Source organism: Periplaneta americana, chromosome 5 (assembly GCF_040183065.1).
Source record: "Periplaneta americana isolate PAMFEO1 chromosome 5, P.americana_PAMFEO1_priV1, whole genome shotgun sequence".
In the NCBI taxonomy this organism is placed as follows: domain Eukaryota; kingdom Metazoa; phylum Arthropoda; class Insecta; order Blattodea; family Blattidae; genus Periplaneta; species Periplaneta americana.
The window spans coordinates 195298898-195317124 of record NC_091121.1 but is presented as its reverse complement, the minus strand read 5'-3'; positions in this window follow the sequence as shown (position 1 = coordinate 195317124).

Sequence of the window (18227 nt, the reverse complement as noted above, 5' to 3'; positions counted from 1 at the left end):
AACCGTGGCTCTTGTTATATTAATGCAGGGAAGGTAGCTGTAATGCGAGTCCGCCACTGCGTGAGCGTTCTGCTCTGGCTTGGAATTGAAGTACCTTGCGGAGCGAGAGCAGCTCTGGCCGGCTAAATGGAGCCGCTCTCATGCCCGGCCCTGTTCCATACGAAAAATATATATATATATTTTTACGATAATTTTTTTTTAATTCAAAGTGATGGCAGTTCACTGTGCAGTGATGAAGCGTTTCCCTCATAACTCATAAACTTGTTAATTTTTTCATGTTCTCTCTCTTTTATTTTATTGCTGATACTCATGTTTACAATATCGTGCTCTTTCAACTACATTCCTTAATAAATAATATATTTTTTTTAATTTTGTGTTAGAAGAAAATACTGATATTTAACCATTTTTAAAATGAATTTTTTTTCAGACAATCTATCAAAGATAGAGAAGTGATCTTGCATCATATTGTAGATATGACATCCATAAATACACACAAAATATTTCATCACAGAATGTTGCATAGCTTTTTGGTTATGTGGGAAACGCTTCATCACTGCACAGTGAAATGAATTTTGAAAAAAAAAAAAAATGTATTTTTTTTTTTTTTTTTGTAAATCGTAAAAATATTTTTTTATATAGCAAAAGGACAGTGTTTTACATATATTATCTCTGAGAAAAAGGCGTTTAGAAAGCTATGACACTCCACTGAAAATCATGAAAATTTTCCAAAATATTTTTATTGGCTATTTCACTTCTTTAGAATGCATATTTTCATACCCGAAATGGATTTAGTTTAATTATGATTATAAATACGTTTAAAAAATTCTTAATTAAATAAGAAAAGCTGTCAAAATTATTTTTCCATTAAAGAATTCTTTTTTACAAATTTCTGATTACAAATCTAGTAACTTTTTCTTCTGAAGTTGGCTACCTGAAGTTACTAAATGAATGTAGCGGAGGAGAATTTTAATTTACATAAATATTCATTTTACTTTCAATTCCATTTTTCCCTAAGTTTATTTTTCTTGATTCAACATAAAATTTTTTATGCCAAATATTAATCAATCTGGATGAAATTTTTACTGCAAGTATTTATGAGGTAGCTGCATGTTCCTATGTATTTATCTTGTAAGAAATGCTGCTAGTTTATTTTATTAATATTTTTTCATGAATTATAGGATTATACATTAGGATGCAAAATTTAACTATAAAGAATCAAGTTCCTAAAGTAGTATGATTGCAGCCTCCAAATTACTCTTCAAGGAACGACCACTCATATAAATTGAGGGAAAGAAGGCAGAGGACGGACATTGCAAAGTTTTCTTTTCTCAATCGTACTATCAGGGACTGGAATGCTTTACCTGCAGACTTACTAAAGGCTTTACCAACAACCACAAATGCATTTAAAAATAGGCTTAACGACCTTACTAATAGACGGTAATTATACACAGTATTTAAAGGGTGTAAATCATATGTCGTTATTGAAGTGTTGTATCAGTGAAGTGTGTTGTATCAGTGAAGAAGTATGTCGTGTCAGTGAAGTTTGCTGTGTAAGTGAAAAGTGTTTCTGTCAGTGAAGCTTTATAGTTTATAGCGGCAGTGCAAAGTATTTGAACAATGAAATGTTTTTTAAGTGTTAGTGAAATCAGGATAGAATCAGTGAAATGTGTCGTAGTTCCAGTCCAGTGAGAGAGTTGACAGCGAAATGAGTGTAATGTTGAAAGGTACTTGTGCAGATATGAACATATCATGCTCGTGGGTTTTAGTTCGATCTCAGTTTTAAGATACAAATTAGAATATTTCAAATGTTATTTTAAGTGATCGTTTCATTTAATTTAGTATATTCCCTGTTGTTGTTATTATTATTATTATTAATTATTGTTAGTATTAATTATTATTATTATTACTTATTATATTTTTAATTAATAAGTTTATTATTGTCATTATTGAGTGTAATTAGTTACCACTGCCACCGGGTATATAACCATTGCAGTGTGAATAAATACATACACATACACATACATGATTGGTAACAATTTTTGTGGTTAGTGCGTAAGAATGATGTCATTTTTAGTTAAAAATTGAAAAATAAAATCTGTACAAAGCATTTAACAACATATTTTTAGCTTCAGAACACTAGCCAATTAAAGAAATGACACTTCTGAATAGTTCATTCTCTATTTGTAATATATTTTTTTTACCCTTAAAATCCAAGGAAAAAAGTATTTTACTAACAACTTCAAATTAATGTAACTTTGAAAACATTCAGATTAGGACAAATGTTGATATGATATTTTTTGCTCAAAATGTCTTCAGAAATAAGCTCCGTAAGTGATGGTCAATCCTCGCGAATTACCCTGTATGCATTTCTGGATTCGCCCATACGTGCTACATGCCCTGCCCATCTCAAACGTCTGGATCGATGTTCCTAATTATGTCAGGTGAAGAATACAATGCGTCCAGTTATGCGTTGTGTAACTTTCTCCATTCTCCTGTAACTTTATCAAATACTTTCCTAAGAGCCTTATTCTCAAACACTCTTAATCTCTGTTCCTTTCTCAAAGTGAGAGTCTAAGTTTCACAACCATAAAGAACAACCGGTAATATAACTGTTTTATAAATTCTAACTTTCAGAGATATATATATATATTGCGTGCGAGATCGTGCGTATTTGCTTGTTTTCCGCACAGAACCAATACGCGGTAAGTGTGAAATACCACATTCAGTATTCCCAACGTAACACACATAACAATTTCCCTCTTCTTACCGCTTAAGCGCGACATTCATTTTACTTGCTTTAGGCTTTTAACATATTATTTTTAGAGACGTTTAACATAGTAATAATTACAAATTGGAAACTTACCACTGCAATTTCACCTAAATTGCAATGTTAATGATTGTTTTTAAATATTTGCAAAAATTAAGCAAAGTCTACTACTCCACGAAACTTATTACATTCCTGATACAAGTAACATTAAGGAAGCCGTGAAAAAATCAACAAGATTCCATATGCCGATGTTATTGCTGCAATATGTTATATAAATAATATTGTTAAAATATTAAAATGAAAAATAAATCATTACATAACCTTACCGTTTGTTTTAAGTTCGCATTTATAGACTGGGGAAAAAAAAGACAGACGTATATCACGGCCTGCTGGAGTATAGTAAACACAGAAAACATTTTATAGCAATAATGTTGAAGAAAGATATTTTGGTTTTCCGAAGTTGCCGTCATTAAACAGAAACCAACATGGAGATTTCATTGCAACTAATTAGAAATTCGTCTTTCAGGTATGTAATAAACGATCTTCGCACAAAATAATGTACGATAAACGAGCGGTATGTTTGTTTTCATGGTCTCGGAAATTAAAAAAGCTCAACTACGTTTCGCTTTTTCAATCTTTTCCTCGAACATGAAAACGTCAACATACCGCTCTTGTAACGTATATTACAATTTTTCAGTGTACATGTACAATGCACATTATGATATGGACACTGTATCAGTTGAAACAATAGTTTGTAGTTTTTAATCAGAGCGTTGAAGTTTAGTTTTAACATCCAGTTTATAATAGCCTGCAGTTATCAGCAAGATAAACCTTTATTCAGTATACAGTCGGTATTGCCAATGGAGTTATTATTGGAAAGCAGTAAAAGCAAATATCCCGTGACTTACAGGTACAGTATACAATATATGTCATATCGATACTGTAGGCTATATGCGATTTGTCGAGTATCTAATAACATTCGGAAGCTCCAGAAGTCTCTCTGTTTGCTTCCTAGTGCATATGTGTCTGTGTAGGGCTTCTTCTCGAAGGTCGGAAAATCCCTACTTGAGTGCACAGAATATCGCAAAGAAATACAGTACATTCTTCTGAGATTTGTAAACTTTGTCAAGTCATGTGCAATATTCTACAGAAGCAGTAATATAACATGTAGTGTAGGCTATATAGTATCATATATGATCAAATTTTATAACAGTGCGTTTTAAAACAGATCAACAAAACACTATAAAACACAGAAATCGTAGGAGTAACATAATTTTGATGGAAAAAAGAGACAACATGGAAATATTACAATATTACAAAAAATCCTACACGCACACACCTACACATACAACGATGCATAGCCATTTAATATGAATAAATGTAACACAATTACATTCTCCAGAAGTTCAAAAGATTTTTCGTATCACTATTGTACAAGTGTGTAAGTTACATCACATTATTTCAGAAATTACAGACTTGGGTGTATTATTCACTAAGGACATGAACTTCTCCAAGCATATTACTAGTATTGTTTGTAATGCATATAAAATGCTAGGTTTTATCTTTCGTAATTTAAAATATTTGAATTACAAAAACTGTTTTATGCATTAGTTCGGTCAAAATTGGAATAATGTTCGATGATTTGGAATCCTATGACAATTAAACATATAAATTTGCTTGAACAAATTCAAAATAAATTTCTAAAACATCTATGTTTTAAAAGTTTCAATTATTATCCACAATATGCAACATACAGCCTACTTTTATTATTCAATTTTTTAACGTTTCAACCTTATCACATAGAAGAGATTGCAATGTTTTACTGTTTTATATAAATTAATAAATAATAAAATAGATTATATTAGTACACTCGATATTTCTTATTATGTCCCATACAGTGCTTCTTACAGATATCATAATATATTTTTTATCCCAAAAGTTCATACTAGTATTGTCCAATTTATAGAGTTCTTCGCACTTATAATAGATTACATAGCTTAGGAGAAATAGATGTATTTTATATGAGTCTCAAACAATTCAGATACGCCTCTAATAAATGTTTTAAAATAATATAGCTTATATTACATTCTCTTGCCTTGTATTAAGATTATTGTTGTATTAAGATTATTATTGTACCAAGATTTATTATTGTATTAAGATTATTATTGTACCAAGATTTATTATTGTATCAAGATTATTATTGTACCAAGATTTATTATTGTATTAAGATTATTATTGTACCAAGATTTATTATTGTATTAAGATTATTATTGTACCAAGATTTATTATTGTATCAAGATTATTATTGTACCAAGATTTATTATTGTATCAAGATTATTATTGTACCAAGATTTATTATTGTATTAAGATTATTATTGTACCAAGATTTATTATTGTATCAAGATTATTATTGTACCAAGATTTATTATTGTATTAAGATTATTATTGTATCAAGATTATTATTGTATTAAGGGGAGAGGACGGTGTTTTTTTAAACTTTTTTCCTATTTCGTGTAAAATATTAATTTTTTGTATGTAGAGAGCTCATACCTGTAGCAACTCAACCAAAAATAAATATTTTGAAAAAAAATATTTGGGGGTCCAGATTTGAAAAAAATATACCCAATGCAGGATTTTACTAAAACCGATATATCTAAACCATTTTAAAGGTAGATTCATCCCGTTTCTTGCAATGTACTTGCAAAAGCATGCTCTACAAACTATCTGTAACAGAATTTTGATATTAGTCCCTACGTTTGTAAAATAAACAATTAAAATTTAATAACACTTTTCTGAATTACTTCTTGCAAACAAACGGACGTAGTTTTAAAATGAAATCAATTAACAAAATTCTGTTACAGAGAAAAGTTTCCAATAGTCTAAAGAATGTGTGTTCTAAATTTCATGCATGTATCTTTAATAGTTCAGAAATTATATCCATTTTTGTCTGGCAATGTAGCAAAAAAATGAAGATACGTAAACCGATAAAAGGGGGCGAGTGATTTAAAAATCCATAGTGCAGGAAGTTTAAAACTGGCGTCTCAACATCCGATAAGGCCAAAAATACCCGCGAAGTGTTATACAATGCATTCCACACATATCAAAGAGCATTTTAAAGAAAAAAAAAATTTTTGAAAATTCAATTTACCGGAAACAACAATAAAAGCGGTCGAGTGATTTAAAAATCCATAACCCAGGAAGTTAAAAAATGGCGTCTCAACATCTGATAAGGGCGCAAATACCCATAAAATATTATGCTATGCATTCCACACATATCACAGAGCATTTTAAAGTTTTTTTTTTTAATTTACTCATTTTTCACCAAAAAAAATACCATCCTCTCCCCTTAAGATTGTTATTCCATTCATATTAACGTTTGTTTTAAGATTTATATTTACTTCATTTTGACTTCGTTGTTTCAAGCACTGTTTCTGTATATCTTCATATATTTATGTTTCTTGTATTTATATCACACACACACACACACACACATTGCATATTGTATACATTGCACACATACAAGATAAATGAGAGAGAATCAGTTCACAGAAGAGTAGGATAAATTTCTATTTTCTTTTCGGAATTGCATCCCGGTTTGCTAGACTGTAGCTAGAAACATTACCGCTTTTTCCACAGCTGACGAATAAAAATGGAAACAATACATTAAATCCAGAGGTCTGGAAGCAGATAAAAGTGTATCTCCATAGAGTATATGACTGAAATAAATTTAAACTTATATCTTAACTCTTGGAGGAGACTGTACATTTCCAATTACCCAACGAAGTCTTTGCAGCACCCATACATCAACAGTTCAATCTCCATTCCTCAAGAAACTCTTTTATCGGAAATTGTACATTAACAGAACCCCCATACGTTATCCACCATTGCCTCAGCTCCTAACACAATACTCAGTCTAAAGAAATAGTTAGGAACTTTCTGTGAAGTTATCTCGTTCACATGTAAACACTACTGCGCCAATACACTGCAAATCGGGTTCAACTTTCTTGTAATAACATCTGCCAAATGGAGAATTTTAATATTGCATTCTAAAAAGAAAACACAGGAGGAATATTCCGCTGATTTCGAACAGGGTACAATCCTAACGCCCGTGCAATTTCTCTAAGTATCTGAAAACATTTTCGTGTGCTGAATTCCCAGTACTATACAGAACAAAATCAATATGTCTAGACCGATACATTCTACTTTAAATTATGTGGTCGATTGCAGACTCGATTTAGATTGGATTTTTCTGTTACTAATAATATTACAAAATGCACTTAAATGTTTCATAATAAAATCAATAATCTATATATATAATTTGAACTGGTAATGGAAATTACGGGAAAACGGCTGAACGGATTTTAATGAGTGCCCCGTCATTTTGAAGCTTGGCATCCAAGGATTTTCAGAAAAAATAGCAACTTTCAGTGAAGCGTTAGTTTTCCTACATAATTTTCCTATTTTACAAAATCCATTTTTCGTCAGTTTTGAGAACTAATTACATTTCAGAATAAAACAAAACACACACTACAATAAACAATAAGCTATTACACGAAGGCCATGATCTGCAGGATTGCTGATTTTAGAGTTCAAATTCATGGAGACTTGTAATTTGTTTAATTTTTGAAAGATATATTTATTTCAGTGCTTTTTTTTATGAAGTACTTCCATTCAATCATTCTTGTAACATCAAGAATTGTAATTTGTTTCATTTTTAAAAGATGTATTTATTTTATGTCATTTTTATATGAAGTACTTCCATTCAATCATTCTTGTAACATCAAGAATTGTAATTTGTTTCGTGTTTAAAAGATCTATTTACTTCAGTGTCAATTTTTTATATGAAATACTTCCATTAAATCATTCTTGTAACATCAAGAATTGTAATTTGTTTCTTTTTTAAAAGATCTATTTATTTCAGTGTCATTTTTTACATGAAGTAGTTCCAGTCAATCATTCTTGTAACATCAAGAATTGTAATTTGTTTCATTTTTAAAAGATCTATTTACTTCAGTGTATTTTTTTATACGAAGTACGGCCATTAGATCATTCTTCTAACATCAAGAATTGTAATTTGTTTCATTTTTAAAACATCTATTTACTTCAGTGTCATTTTTTATACGAAGTACTTCCATTAAATCATTCTTCTAACATCAAGAATTGTAATTTGTTTCATTTTTAAAAGATCTATTTACTTCAGTGTCATTTTTATATGAAGTAGTTCCATTCAATCATTCTTGTAAAATCAATACTTGTAATTTGTTTCCTTCAATCATTCTTGTAACATCAATACTTGTAATTTGTTTCATTTTTTAAAGATTTATTTATTTCAGTGTCATGTACGAAGTAGTTCCATTCAATCATTCTTGTAATATCAATAATTGTAATTTGTTTCATTTTTAAAAGATCTATTTACTTCAGTGTCATTTTTTAATATGAAGTAGTTCCAGTCAATCATGCTTGTAACATCAAAACTTGTGATTTGTTTCATTTTTAAAAGATTCAAAAGATTTAAAAGATTTCAGTGTTTTTTTCATATGAAGTAGTTCCATTCAATCCCCATTATAGCAAAACAAATAATATTTCTGTTTTGTATAACTGAAATAAAATCTTTCATCGAATTTCGGAGTAGAATCCCTTGTGTGGACACGAATTAATGTGCTGCTGGAAGCGCACCTGGTAGTTGTGGAGGAAGTGAAGTTGTTTGCTAAGGAGAAGGAATTTCGATCAAGTCAGCAGCCATCACCCCCTTGTGTCCACAGCGTCTGATTACAGGAGGCTCTACTGTAAATGTTTATAATGGTGCCGCCATGTTTTTCTACAGCCCAGAGGCAATTTACATGGCTAAATTTATTGTTACTTCCCAAATATTGGGAAAAGCCAGTTGGGATCTTTTACCGCGAAGTCAGCAGGGCATGCTACATCGTTTTAAGTTACTGTGTTCTTCTTATTCTTTCCTTCCTTACTTACTTACTTACAAATGGCTTTTAAAGAACCCGAAGGTTCATTGCCGCCCTCACATAAGCCCGCCATTGGTCCCTATCCTGAGCAAGATTAATCCAGTCTCTATCATCATATCCCACCTCCCTCAAATCCATTTTAATATTATCTTCCCATCTACGTCTCGGCCTCCGTAAAGGTCTTTTTCCCTCCGGTCTCCCAACTAACACTCTATATGCATTTCTGGATTCGCCCATACGTGCTACATGCCCTGCCCATCTCAAACGTCTGGATTTAATGTTCCTAATTATGTCAGGTGAAGAATACAATGCGTGCAGTTCTGCATTGTGTAACTTTCTCCATTCTCCTGTAACTTCATCCCGCTTAGCCCCAAATATTTTCCTAAGCACCTTATTCTCAAACACCCTTAACCTATGTTCCTCTCTCAGAGTGAGAGTCCAAGTTTCACAATCATACAGAAGAACCGGTAATATAACTGTTTTATAAATTCTAACTTTCAGATTTTTGGACAGCAGACTGGATGATAAGAGCTTCTCAACCGAATAATAACACGCATTTCCCATATTTATTCTGCGTTTAATTTCCTCCCGAGTGTCATTTATATTTGTTACTGTTTCTCCAAGATATTTGAATTTTTCCACCTCTTCGAAGGATAAATCTCCAATTTTTATATTTCCATTTCGTACAATATTCTGGTCACGAGACATAATCATATACTTTGTCTTTAATGCACTTACTTCCAAACCGATTGCTTTACTTGCTTCAAGTAAAATTTCCGTGTTTTCCCTAATCGTTCGTGTATTTTCTCCTAACATATTCACGTCATCCGCATAAACAAGAAGCTGATGTAACCCGTTCAATTCCAAACCCTCTGTGTTATCCTGAACTTTCCTAATGGCATATTCTAAAGCGAAGTTAAAAAGTAAAGGTGATAGTGCATCTCCCTATTTAGACCGCAGTGAATTGGAAAAGCATCAGATAGAAACTGACCTATACGGACTCTGCTGTATGTTTCAAAGAGACACATTTTAATTAATCGAACTAGTTTCTTGGGAATACCAAATTCAATAAGAATATCATATAATACTTCCCTCTTAACCGAGTCATATGCCTTTTTGAAGTCTATGAATAACTGATGCACTGTACCCTTATACTCCCATTTTTTTTTTTTTTTTTTTTTCCATTATCTGTCGAATACAAAAAATCTGATCAATAGTCGATCTATTACGCCGAAAACCGCACTGATGATCCCCAATAATTTCATCTACGTACGGAGTTAATCTTCTCAAAAGGATATTGGACAAAATTTTGTACGACGTCAACAAAAGTGATATTCCCCGAAAGTTATCCACTTCCTCTTAATCATTTATCTTATTCTCAATCCCATATTCTATATTTTCTCCTTACCCACTTTCCACTCTCCTCTTATTTTTCTTCGAATTTTCTTGTCCTTCGTCTCTTCAACTTGCTTCCACCTATGTTTTTTTTAGTAGGTCATTTTACGACGCTTTATCATCTCAGATTATTTAGCGTCTGAATGAGATGAAGGTGATAATGCCGGTGAAATGAGTCCTGGGTCCAGCACCGAGAGTTACCCAGCATTTACTCATATTGGGTTGAGTGAAAACCCCGGAAAAAACCTCAACCAGGTAACTTGCCCCGACCGGGAATCGAACCCGGGCCACCTGGTTTCGCGGCCAGACGCGCTAGCCGTTAAGGCCCATTCACAATGAAAATTAAAAATAACCGTAACATAAACACAGAAGTTTGCGCCAGGCTACCAAATGGGATCATTCACAATGATTCACACAACCATTGACATAAACATTATGTTTGCAAACTCCAAACTTTCATGTTTATGCTTACGTGATTTGCAAACAGAACACAATCGTGGAGCGCTGAAGTATACGACAGAATATGAGGAAATGGCGTCGTTGTTATGTTTCCATGGTTACAAAGTATGTTTGCGGTTATGGTTATGTTCCCATCGTGAATGATAGTATGGCTTCTTGATTTTACCGTAACGCTTACATTATGTTTAATTTTCATTGTGAATGAGCCTTTACTCCACAGATGTGGACTCTATCTATGTTCTTCCTACCCTTTTTTTAAAACATCTCATCTCTTCTCTCTGCATTTCTACTTCTTCTCTTTGTCCATATTCTTCTATCATTTTCCAGAGTTTGATTTATAATAGAGGATGAATTTTTGCATATCATTAAAGCCAAAAAAGATATAATACGTAATATAAAAGTCCATTACGTGCTATTAAATTTAAAATCTTCAAAATATCCATTATGCATGAATTTAGTCTCCAAAAAAAGACCAAAACATGCAAACATGAACTGAAAAAGTACGGTTATCTGAAATCGATGTCATAAAATGAATATTTGCGAAGTGTGGGAAGTGTAACAAGCTTTTAATATAAAAACGTGCATTTGCATGGAAATCCGGGCTCTAGATATAAGTATAAGCCTTCATTTAACAGCTAGTCTACAGCTGTACATAATTATGAGTGAAAACTTTACTATTTTGCTTTCCCTTTAAGGACTAGATCTGTGGATCACTTCTGTTCTCTCGTTTGTAAGAATTTTAAACAGCATTAGACATCTCTCGTCATGTAGCAAGCAAACAGCGAGATCACTAATTAAGACAACATAGCTTGTGGTGTTATTACTTTAATATTATAACACCACTAAATTATTATGAAGATTATCTGGTTGAATTCCATTTTTCAAAGTCTTCCCTAACTGTAAAGCAAATACCAGATAATCCATGGCGAATCTTCATCATCATTTCTTCAAAATACCTCATCTCACTATCACCAATTACACCAACGTTGAAAACTTCGACGTTGACACAGCATTCTTAAATGACCGATTTAAAAAAATACAATATACAAAAAAAAAATACGCGATATGGAATACTTAATCCTTATATGAAGAAAATAAATCTCTACTTCACCGTCAGAAGTGGAACCTGGGTTCGCTAAATTCTTAACAGTTTGTCAACAATTGAGTCAAAGTAAGCTCTGAAACTCAAAATATTGAACGTATAAAAACAAAGAAAAATCAGTGCTGAATAGCAGAGATTTTTAACTTCCGTGGCAGACAGAAAATAAATTATTTGGGAGTATATTATTTTCTTCAACATTTGAGTACCAATGGTCCCAATAATTAATAATGCTCGACGAACAATGAAAGAGTAGGGTCTATTACTTTAAAATAATTAGTACCTACTACGTAAAATGAAATACTTGTTCGTTTTTTGTTGTTTCGAAATTACTGCAATATTTTTTTCTTCAAATACTATATAAAAATTATATTAATAAATTATGCTTCACAAGCCGCTACTTTGTGTAGTATAACTGAGTAAGCCTAAAGTTTCTTGTATTACAATTGTCAAGTATAGACACTGATAATAACCGTGTTTTTTTCCTTCTGCTAAGTGTGTTTATAATGTCCAAATGCCTATTTAATTCAACCCTAGAAGCGCATAATAGATTATTGTACACCTCTTCAGCTAAGAACGGGTAAGAGCAACGCTTGAATGATGCAGTCTGCACAGACCGGCGATCCGCGCACAAAACTGCACATTTAAGGTCCGCGTTCACTACATCGTATCGGACGCATCGCCTCTCGGCAAATCCGTCCACGTTTCTCGGAAGGGCAACTTTTCCGATGCGTGCGATCATGGCCTTCTTTAATAAATCAATTTTAACTGTTACTATTATGTTGTGCCATGTTCAGTATCGCGCCAAAATGGCAGACGGAAAACTTATTTCGCGTGTAGAAAATTGCGAAGAATTATATAATTTGAGGCGTTCCCATTACAGTAATCAAGTCATTTCTTGCAAATATATTATGTAACCAATATTTCTTTCGTTTCTTCCTCTTCAAGTAAGACGCATGAAGCAATTACAAATTCTTATTCGCTAACAGACGTAATTAATAGACCTAACCTCAACTCCTTTGCTTTCAGAAATGTCAATATCGTACGACGTCATGTTTTAAACAGCTGATAGGGGAATCCGATGAGGCGATGAGGTGAAGCCGTTACAGTGAACGCACTGCACTTAAAATATCCGTTGCGTGCGATTCGTCCGATGAGTGCGATACGATGTAGTGAACGCTTACCTTTAGAGTCTGATTTCTAACACGCTTGAATTAAGACAACACTTCAGTCTACTATATACTGTCGCGAAGCTCAATATGTAGTAAAAATGCAAACATGGGTAGTTGCCTACCACTAGGATCGCTACTATCGCCTCATCATCGCAGATCTCTCTCCTAGCAGACGACAAAATATGTTACACTTTCGTTGTCGTGTTCTTTTGGAAAAATTAACACCTTCCTTCCATTATTGAAATATTAAATGCATAAAGTTAATTTATTATTTTAATGAAGTATATTAAATTCTACCATAAACTCGAAGATACCTGCAAGATATAGGCTAATATTATTTTTGTTTGTGCAAAACGAACTGAAATTTACTATAATCGCTTCACTCATTCAAGATTATAGCGATAGCGATAATGAACTATGAAACCAATAAATATTAATTTGCATTTTCCTTTACAGCAATAATAATGGAAATATGAATTAATGGAGTAACTTACATGTACCGGTACTTGTAGTGTAGGCTTACGTAGTTAACAAAGTGGGATGAGGTTAAGCAATAATAATCACACCAGAATTGGAAATAAAACGTGATCCATAAATTTTATTGTAAAAGACTTTTTCTACGTCTCTAGTAAAATAACAAATAAAAATAACAACAAAATTAACAGCTATAATTAAAAACATATCCTTTGAAAAAAAAAGTAGGCCTAAGCAATAATAATCCCACCAGAATTGAAAATAAAACGTGATCAATAAATTTCATTAAATCAAACTTAATTTTGTACGTCTCTAGTAAAATATTATTATTCCAATTATTGTATTTTAGCCATTAACATTTTCATTACAACCAATAACGAACATTTCACAAGCATCAATGTGAAATACGCAACGAGCTAGCACTCGATGGAAATACGACACAGTCCAAAGTCGACCGTGGACAGTCTATTGTTTCTAGTTGCTAACCGCTTGGAGCGCTTTATCACGAGATTTGCAAAAAATCACCTCAAGCTTCGCGACTGTATATAGTAGACTGTGGACAACACTATGAAGTACGAAAATTGAAATGTCTTGGCATTTTAACGAATTAATTAATATAGAATCCCATTTCTTAAAAACATATATTCATTCCTAGTGATTTTTCACGCGAAAGGAACGTTGATAAGAAAGAATTGCCGCGAGTTATACACCTGAAAGGCATCGCATTTCATTACGATGCAATTTGTATCGCTCTGGTAGCAATATCAGACTCGAGCTCATTAACAGACTGCTGGAGGAGGAATGCCTGGCTGCAGGCGACATCAAGGATGAGCAGTCTGATATCAAGACAGTTTTCAAGAACTTTTCCCTGTCCCTTACGGGAAAAGCATCTCAACATAATCTAATTCCATCTCATCTGCACCGACTTAAAATGTGCTAAAGTAGTTAACTTGGTATAAAAAAGTACAAAGTATCCGTTCCACAGGTCTTATCAATGTGGCCGGTACAATATTCTCGCTGCCGAAACATCCGGCGTTCAATCCCCGAGGCCTCCAAACTCGATTCAGGCCAACACGTAATCCAGTAACTCAAGTAAGACGACAGCGGAGACTGGAAGAGTTGAATAACAAAACTTTTAATTGTATTTGCGAAAACTGAGACTTATTAATAACAAAGCTGAGACACATGTCAATTTGTTTTCGTTCCTCAGCCCCTATTTTCTAACAGTAGTCTACATAAATTGTAACACTCTGGTAATATATTTCACGTTTTACTCCTTTTACTACTTCGTAAGAAAATCATTTGATACTTAAAACAATGGAGGCCTGCAAAAATACGGGCTATTCCATCTCAAATAGACCGAAATATAGAGAAAATTGACCTTGCAATTTTTAAATACAATGAAACTTTTTCCGTCCGTTGACAACTGTGATACAATGCTTTGTATAAAGTTTGAAGCATCAGAATTTCACAGTGTTTAAATTAAAAAATATTTAAATTTATCGTATTTTCATAAAATTAGCAACTTTAAACTGTTGTGGCTCCGAAACCCTTTCACCCAATTATCAAAATCATGGTTTATTTTGATGCTGAGAATTTAAAGTTTATATTGACATGTAAACAGTTTTCCTTACTTTTTATGGAAATGGAGAAATTTAGATTTTTCTTCATTAAGACGTCTTTGACCACGAAAAAATATTTTTAAAATATATGGTTAAATTCCGCATTGAAAGTACAAATAAATACATATTTTTTTTACTGGTGCACCGTTGATAAGAAAGTATTGAAAATATCAAATAAAGAAAATAAATAGTACGCGCGTGAAGTAACCAGCTGACTGTGAGGCGGGAGCTAGCCGAGACAGGCAAGGCCAGGAGACAAACACGTGATGTTTCGTCTAGTAGCGCATAGCTAGGCTAGCTTTATCACAGTTTTCATAAACACAGGAGTAAAATGACGCCCAACACTCGCTTATCTTCAGCTCTTGGCCAGTGCGTGCGGTACTGCGCCGTTCAAGTCCAGGCGTGTGAAAATAATTTATTTAATACCCTCGAAACGTATTGCCGAGCCACTAAGCAAATAATGCCGAATCCCTCTTAATAATTCAAGGTTTTTTTCTCAATATTTTTAAATTTTTTACAAATAGGCAAAAAGCCTAAAAGTAAAATCAGATTATCTGTCCCTCTGTATACAATAAAAATAAAGATAACTTCTTAACATAATCTACCAAATGTCAGCTTCAAAATGAGCTGCCGTTCAATGTTCTGCAGTAAATGGTTCCAGAGTTCTGAGCGCTGAAATAAGCTTGTTTTTATAAAATACGATAAATTTGTCGCTCAATAGTACGAAAACCGTTTCACTTTCGATAGTATATTTTTGAAAATGCACTGTCCTCAGCATCTTTATAAATAAGGAAAAAATTAGAGTATTAAAAAAATGCGAGGTTTTTTACTGATCGATTTCATATGGAATAGCCCATACGCACTCTAATACCTCTGATATGGTTTATCATTTCGTCTCGCTGTTCATTAACATAGCCTACAGCGTTTTTCTCGAACTATATTCTTCAAATCGTCCAGGAAGTATTCATCTGAAATATAGCCAAGTATACTGATAGCCATAGGTAGGAAGTTCGTACCAAAACAGTAGATTTCAGTTCAGTACAACGAGGAGTATGGATGTCACCCGCGCCTCGCCCTGCTCTCGCTCGCTACAGACGATAAGCAGTTCACATAAACAACGCATAGTATCATTCTGTGGAGCTGTGTACAGTCGTGAATAGTTTGAAGAATATTGTTAATTCATATTAATATTTTAGGCTTTGAACAAAGTGAGCTATTCTATTATTATTGTATTATTTACGTAATGTTAATATTATGCATGATTCCAAAAAAAAAATAAACTCTTCTGTTACCAAATAATTATGCAAACAGAAGTGTGTAACACGTTTATTTTTTCCCGGATTATTCTTCGTTAAATGTTGACGTCTCGTGCTGCTATGCATTCGGTTGCGTTGCAGTCCAAGTTCAACATCGGAATTACGATACGAACTTCCTAGCTACCATTACAATAGAAATTAAAAATGTTCTTGAAAACAGTCATGGGTTTAATATTATGTGCTACATACGAGATACACTATTAGATTCCAAAGTAGTTGTTCACCTGATGATAGTAAGATATACTGTATCATATTTCAAATTTGCTCAAGTAACGTCCTGTGAGGCAGAACGAATATTTTCAGAGTACAAAATATATTTTCTTTTTTCTGAACATAAAAGAAGTATTTCTTTTGATAAAATTTTTATTTTATTTTTATTTATTTAATAATAACATATACATAATAACGTTACATTAAAATACCCTGAAAGAGCAAAGCTCGTGTTCGGGAACAGTTCCGTTACATAGATATACATACTTTGCAGACGAAATACTTAAGAAAAAAGGTCACATAAAGATGATAATAAAATTAGTAAATAATAATACTAGTAATAACTGAGTGAAAAAGAGACGATGTTGAGATTGGTGGATTAATATTAAATTATTATTAGTAGTATAATTAGTACAGGTCATGTTGATATAGTAACAAAGATAAGATAGAAAAATATACTTAGGATAGAAATAAACTTGTTTTACAATACATAGTACATAATATAATACAGGGAAGTCTGTCATATAAATTTTTTAATTCTGGATCTGAAAATTTCATTGCTTAAAGTAGTCAATTCTGGATGAAATTTTATTATCGAATTATATAGACGTGGACCATAATTTGTACTGTGTAGTAAAGCAGCAGATGTGAAACATTTAGGGTCAACTAATTTAAGAATTTCATTTCGTCTTGTATTATGATCATGTGGCTGAAAATGTTCTTTGTTATTTGTTATAATGAAACTAGAATCATAATTTATACTTTGAATGTTATTTTTATATATATTGCTAAATTATTTTAGTTTGGGAGTTACGAACTTTATAATTACAACTTAATTTTTTTTATTATTTTCTTGTTCTAAGACTATGGACAACTGGAGCACATGTTTGGTTACCACTCGGCTGTACATGTTTGTCGTTCTGGTTCACTGACATTGAGAGTCGCGCCATTACTTTTCATTCGGTAGAGATATAGTCGAAGCTCGCACAACTTAACAGTTTTGGTACCAACTTCTTAGCTCTTCTTGTAGTATAGGCCTGCCTACACAGAGTGAACCTTGCTGATCTCCCACAATGCACTGTGTGCTAAGACTCCAACTCCTTCATTGGAATTAATACTCCACAAACTGCACTGTGTTAGACCTAAAGATCGTTTTCTTAGTTCCACAACACTGGAATTAGTACAGGGACATCATTTTATTTTTACTAATATTTTTAATATTAAACTGGCTATACCTTTGGATCAACGGTTGAAAACAGAAAACATCGTTTGCTACCCCTTCCACGAACGGAGTTCGATGATACTGGCGTAAAATACAAACAAATCACTTGACTAGGTATAGGAGGGGAGAAAAATAATTCGTCCATTTACGTAAACTAGGAAATGTCGCAATTTTGAGTTTCATAATTTTCACTAGTTTTTGTTTAATCAAAATACAGTACAGTATTAACAATACGTGTTTTACTCACGAACTGAGTTATCCATGCGAACGTATTCATTATCCAGTGTATATTATACTGTCTACAACACATTACCGTACAATGTAGAGAATGAAGTTAAATTGAAAAATAATCATAATATGGATATTTAAACACGAAGATGGTGGCCGTTCATTTCGATACAGGCTTCAGTTCTTTTGTGCATATTATCGCACTATAGACTATTGCACCTAATTCCAATTACCAGTTTCGTCCTTCGTACTAGTAACTCATGCTGAACTAATTCTGTACCTACTCTATAAAAAAGTACCTTA